We start from the raw sequence: 6,662 nt of genomic DNA on the forward strand, positions 1-6,662 counted from the left end.
GCCACCAACCTCATCACTGATGCTTCCTGGAGCTCATATTCTTGTCCTGAAGCCTTGCCAGGGATGTGATGTTGAGTCCAAGCAGGAAAGGTTCTCAGAACATTGCTGTCGGCTGAAAGGGACTGGCCTGTGACTGGCTGTCAGGCCATGATTTAATGGGTAGCAATGTGCCCCCTGCCTCTGCCTTCCTAAGAAATTCTACTCAATATCGTTCAGGAGGAAAATTGCTCTGTTCATTTCTTTTGTTTCTGCTCACATATTCTTCCACTGGCTTTGGAGCACTCTTGAGGTTTTCCTTCTTTTTCCCTGTTCAGTAGTCTCCCTCACAGGCGAAGGATTGAGTCCTAAGACTCACTTTCTCCTTTCCATGACGGTAGCTACTCTCTCTCTCTCCAATGTCAAACCAGAGAGACCCACGATTTAAGACAGGCCTTGCTGAGTCATTCACAGAGGGCTTTCCAAAGGGAGTAGCAGTTATGCCAAATGGGTGCGATCAAACCACTTCTGGTGCTCTCTGCTTTCATTTTTATTTTTTTTTTCAAAACATCTTTGTTCAGTTTTTCAAAATGCAGTTCTCTAACCACCTGCATCCAATTCTCCTGGGACACCTGTGAAAATTGCAAATTCCTGTGCTTCACCCCAGACCAGACCTATTCAATCCAATCTCTGAGGGTGGAGCTTAAGACTCTCCAGGTTAAACAAGCACTCAAGCAGATTCCTAAGTACAAAGATTTGAGAACTACTGTTATAGGCTGAGAATTTTGATAATAAATTAACATCTGGTTTTATTTAATTCAGCCCCAAAATATCTCAGACTAGTGCAAGGCTGGAATTTTTCTTTTCTTTTCTTTCCTTTTATTTTCTTATTTTCTTTCTTTTCTTTTCTTCTTAACAGCAAAAGGATTTCTTCAAATGTGATCTCAGCCAGAGCTGCTCTGGCTGGGGAGGGAAGTGGTAAGGATTGGTGTTCCACCCTCTGATTTCTGCCTCAGCAAACTTTCTCTCTTCCTGGCCTTGAAAAGCACAGATTTAGGGATTTGATAGGCCTGTTTTGAATCAAACACTCATCACTCATTTAGCTGAGCAAAGTGACCTTGGACAAGTTATCAAACTAATGTTCTTCCTATAAATTGGGAACCATTAATAATAGCGAACACAGAGAGTTCTCTCGAGCATTCCCTTGACCTGAACGCACTCCCGTGGTTGGCTGGGTACCAAAGCCCATCAGACTGGAGCCCTCAGCTTTTGTCTCCTCAGTAGAGAAAAGGGTGGGGCATAACCTCAATCAAATACTGTTTAGATTTCTGCCACGTCAGAGGTTTATTCATTACAAAATTCTGTCCCTACAATCGCCAGCATTTCACATCTTTTCTGATAAGTTGAACTAAGGAATGTTAGTGCTATTGGCTAAAATCTAGTGGCCAGTAATTGGCTTTTTTTTTTTTTTTTTTTTTTGAGACAGGGTCTCTCTCTGTCACCCAGGCTTGATGCAGTGGCACAATCATGGCTCACTGCAGCCTCAAACTCCCAGCCTCAGGCAATGCTCCTCCCTCAGCTTCCTGAGTAGTTGAGATCACAGGCACATGCCACCACACACAGCTAATTTTTTAAAAATGATTTGTAGAGATGGGGGTCTTTCTATGTTGCCCAGGCTGGTCTCGAACTCCTGGGTTCAAGTAATCCTCTTGACCTCCCAAAGTGCTTGGATTACAGGCATGAGCCACCATGCCCATAAAACTTTCTTAAATAAATACTAATCAATAGTGTCCAAAACACTTTTCTCTAAAAATAAAAAAAACTTGTTGTTTCAAAGCATTTGCTAAGACAGTATGTTGCTGCAGTTTTTCCAAAACGTCAATGAAGAAATCACTTTATCACTATCAAAAAGTGAGTGGTGTGTTTTACAGCTAATACAAGTGACATGGCTACCCTGTGAGGGATTATTTCTAAAGTGTGTTACTGGAGAGTTATTTCTGGACCTGCAGCTCACTCATACCAACAGCGTTAATACTCATACCTCAGCGTTAATGCTGAGAGCACGCACATGGCTAGCCTGGGCTGTCACCTAAGTTCTGTTCTCTTTTTCCTTTGGGCAAGTGAAAGGCAGAGAATACAACCTAAGTCATTAATTTCTTTTTTTTTTTTTTTGAGATGAAGTCTCGCTCTGTCGCCCAGGCTGGAGTGCAGCGGCGCAATCTCGGCTCACTGCAAGCTCGGCCTCCCGGGTTCACGCCATTCTGCCTCAGCCTCTCTGAGTAGCTGGGACTACAGGCGCCCGCCACCACGCCCAGCTAATTTTTTGTATTTTTTAGTAGAGACGGGGTTTCACCGTGGTCTCGATCTCCTGACCTCGTGATCTGCCCGCCTCGGCCTCCCAAAGTGCTGGGATTACAAGCGTGAGCCACCGCGCCCGGCCTAAGTCATTAATTTCTAAGATCTAAGTTTTAGTTAGTTGTTCAACCTTTTCATCCTTTTTAAAAAGACTATCAAGAGATCTGTTGATGTTTTATTGTATAATTTATTTTTTGTTACATTTTTAAAATCACAAGTGCATCTTTGCTAATAATTTCAAGGGATATAAACATGTTCAAGCATTTTACACAGATCAAACAATTATTTTTCCTGCAAATTTAATTTTGAATGGTAAAATAGGGTTTTACTTGGCTATTTTTTAAAACACACACACACACACACACACATACAAATTACATATAATAGTTGACACTTGGTTTGTTTCCATACAACATTACAGAGTTCATCCAAAAAAATGCTTGCATGAGATTTCCTCGGCTTTGGTGTCCCGAGGGCAGGAAGAATGTGCCCTCATTGCCTCGTGGAACTCCCAGCCTAGTAGTAACTCAATATATATTTACTAAACAGGATGAAGGAAGGGTTAATAATGAACACATGATGAAGCAAAGTAAATAGGCCTCAAAGCTTGAGGAACAGGGAGTTTTCTGAGCTCAGAATTGAAGGTAAAGGCCAGGTGTGGTGGCTCATGCCTGTAATCCCAGCACTTTGGGAGGCCGAGGTGGGTGGATCACTTGAGGGCAGGAGTTTGAGACCAGCCTTGTCAACATGGCAAAATCCTGTCTCTATCAAAATACGAAAATTAGTCGGGCGTGGTGGCAGGCGCCTATAGTCCCAGCTACTCGGCAGGCTGAGATGGGAGAATCCCTTGAGCCCGGGAGGCAGAGGTTGTAGTGAGCCGTGATTACTCCACTGCACTCCAGCCTGGGGGACAGAACGAGACTCCGTCAAAACAAAAAAAAACAAAAAAAACAAAAAAAAAAAACGGTGGATAGCCTGCCTGCTGTGCTGATCAAGCCTTATTCTAACCCGTTTTGTTGTGACTGGCTCAGATTTCACTACATGCTTGGGAAGTGGCAAGGGCTTAGAAGCAGACAATCTTAGACAGGCTATGCAAGGAAGCTCTTACTGTATTCACAGACAGTGCTATCTCTGAGACATCTGAAGGACAGTCCTTGAAATTTAAGGAAATGGACCATGGTTCCTTAGTGACTTCAGCCTGAAAGACTAATCCCAACCCCAAGTAGTGAGCGCAAAGGTATTTGATGAACTTCAGCTGTCCTAACAGGACTATTTGCTTCAGAAATATTATCACCTGGATCCTTTCATGATTCATAAGCATGATGACTCAGTTTTCACACTCCTGTGTGAGATGTGCCTCCCTCTAACCTTATTACAACATTGACACCTTACTCATTTGATGTGAACAAAATAATATTATCACCTGAACTTCAAGTGTGACTCCAGCAGCTGCTGTAAGCTTCTCTCAACTCTGGATCTAGTTTGTAGGACTAAATCAACCATGTGTAGTTTCTGGGCAATATAAGTAGGAAGTGGGTTTTGTTACTGTTATTATTATTATGCACTCTTGCTATAGTAAATATTATTTGTTTGTTTGTTGAGCTCCCACACGTCTTGCGGGGTATGCCAAGAATGCAAGGCCCTCAGCCCTCTTTACCCAGGACATTTCTCAGGTGTGGCTTTGCTGTGGCCAACCATGAAGGATGAGGTTGTGCCACTTGAAACAAAGAATAGGTGTGTTTATTGCTTCCTATAAAAGCAGCGTATTCCTTAAGCTCAGTGCTCCTTTGCTGTGAAGTGAACCTACTATGTGTGCACCATTCATCTGGGCCTGTGGTGTCACCCATCTGGGACTTGAGGACAAGGGGAACTTTGCAAACACGCTGATGCTCACACTATGTCATGAATAATAAAGTGCTTTGTCTCCGACCCAAGAGTCTATGTCTTCTACCAGTGTTCATGAAACAAGATGCTAACTTATTTACTTTTAAGTAGGGTAAAATCAAATCCCAACTCCTTCAATTATGTGTTACTTTTATAACAGCAAATCAGTCGCTATGATTACAAAATTAGAAAATGTTCTTTTCTAACAAATTGTTATTTCTTTCCACAATTCTATTGGTAGCCCTGATTAAAAAGCACTGATATGCTTCTCTAAACAAAAGACAAAAAATGGGATTCTAAGTCATTATATTTAATACTTCATTTCAGATTTTAAAAAATACTGTATTTCTCAATCTCGTATTCCTCAGCTCTCAGCAAAATCCAATTTTCTAGTAAAAATAATTCTCCTGCTTAGACTGAGGGTGGGCCCTGCAGCCATCTCTTTCCATGGTTGACACGTGCAGTGAGCTCCCCATCTAGCCTCACATATGCCTGATAGTGGGTACTGGTCTCTGTCCATACACTGTGCATTCCTCATCCCCCATCCCTCATTATTCAGTGGCAGCTAAAGCTGCTAGTTTTCCTAGGTCCAGGGGCTTCAACCTTGCCTTCTCTAAACATTGACCTCTATTGTTTCTTCTCAGGGAGAAGCATCATCTTCTCAGGGTCCTAAAACTCATAAGCTCTGGACTTGGGTTAGAAGGTGGGTAGGAAGGAGGAACCCACCAACTCATATTTTTAGAAACTCGAAGGAGGCCTGCCTAGGGGTCAGCTTGGGGAATGCTACAACCAATGAACCTCTACCTCAGCAAGTTACTCTGTAACATCCGTACTCAATGTTTTATTCCTCAACTCCTGCGCCCTCCCTAAAAAGTAAAGGTAATAAATAAATACATAAAAACTGGCAATAAATGGAAACTAAACAGTTCCAACACTAAAAACTAAACAGTTCTCACACTAATGATATCATTCCAGTCTCTGGCACTACAGTTGACCTTGAACAATATGGGGGTTGGGACACCGACCCCCTCCCACACAGTTGAAAGTCTGTGTATAGGCCAGGTGCGGTGGCTCACGCCTGTAATCCCAGTACTTTGGGAGGCTGATGCAGGCAGATCACCTGAGGTTGGCAGTTCGAGAGCAGCCTGACCAACATGGAGAAACCCCGTCTCTACTAAAAATACAAAATTAGCCAGGCGTGGTGGTGCATGCCTGTAATCCCAGCTACTCGGGAGGCTGAGGCAGAATTGCTTGAACCCGGGAGGCAGAAGTTGCAGTGAGCCAAGATCATGTGCGTTGCACTCCAGCCTGGGCAACAAGAGTGAAACTCCGTCTCAAAAAAAAAAAAAATAGAAAAGAAAAAGAAAAAAGAAAATCTGTGTATAACTTTTGACTCCCCAAAAACTTTACTAATAGCCTTACTGATAACAACATGTAATTAACATATATTTCACATGTTAAAGGTATTATATACGGCATTCTTAAAGTAAGCTAGAGAAAAGAAAATGTGATTAAGAAAATCTTAAGGAAGAGAAAATACATTTACAATTCATTAAGTGGAAATGGATCATTATAAATGTCTTCATCCCCATCGTCTTCACTTGGAGTAGGCTGAGGAGATGGAGGAAGCAGAGGGGAGCTATCACAGGGGTGGCAGAGGGAGAAGAAAATTTGCATATAAGCGGACCCATACAGTTCAAAGAGTGATGTGGAAGGGAACAATTATATATCCAAAGGCCAGTTTTCAGCTTCCGCTGCCTGAGCATCTCAGGACATCTTTGGCTGTCAGCCAGCCCTCTGCTACCACCTCGCTTTCATCAGCTCACTGCCTTCCTGACTCCCTTTGACTCTCTTTCAGACAGCTCCTTCTCTGCATCCCTGCTGCTCATTTCAACCACATATCCCTTAGAAGTTGCTGTTCTCCAGGGCTCTGTCCTGACCCCTTCCTGTCTCACACACAGCCCCTCCTGGGTGGCCTCATCCAGATGGCTCCACTTGCTGCCCCTCTTTCCCAGGTCTGTCTCCTCAACTTCAGGCTCACTTCCAGCCCTCTAGTGGACTTCTTTCCTTGTGTGTGACAGACATGCACCCTAAGCTCAATGTTTCCAGCACACACGCAGCCTGTTCCCACAAATCTGCTCCTTCTCCCATCCCCTATCTCAGCAGAAATGCCACCATCCACCAAATTCCCAGGAAGGAGTCCAGGGGCTCCCCCCATAACCTGTCAATCACCAGGGCTTGTTAATTCCCTGTCCTCAATGCCCACTTCTACCACCACTTCTCATTCAGCCCCAGGCACCTGAGTCCAGAGTACTGTCACATCTTGCAGGGATCACTGCCTCTACCTCTTAAATCAGCTCCCTAAGCTGCAGCTCCAGCCCATTCTCCACTCTGCAGTGACAGGAAACTTTCTGAGATGCAAGCCTGGCCTTGTCATCCTTTTTTAA

At 43.6% G+C, this 6,662-nt stretch overlaps 1 non-coding gene across 1 annotated transcript; it reads left to right on the top strand.

The window, feature by feature from the left end:
• The first annotated feature begins 3,629 nt into the window (after positions 1-3,629).
• LOC129463351 (small nucleolar RNA U13) lies at positions 3,630-3,733 on the top strand. The gene has a single exon (XR_008651139.1). It is a non-coding gene; the product is annotated as a small nucleolar RNA U13 (small nucleolar RNA).
• The last annotated feature ends 2,929 nt before the right edge of the window (positions 3,734-6,662 follow it).

The sequence above is a fragment of the Symphalangus syndactylus genome, chromosome 14 (assembly GCF_028878055.3).
Source record: "Symphalangus syndactylus isolate Jambi chromosome 14, NHGRI_mSymSyn1-v2.1_pri, whole genome shotgun sequence".
NCBI lineage: Eukaryota > Metazoa > Chordata > Mammalia > Primates > Hylobatidae > Symphalangus > Symphalangus syndactylus.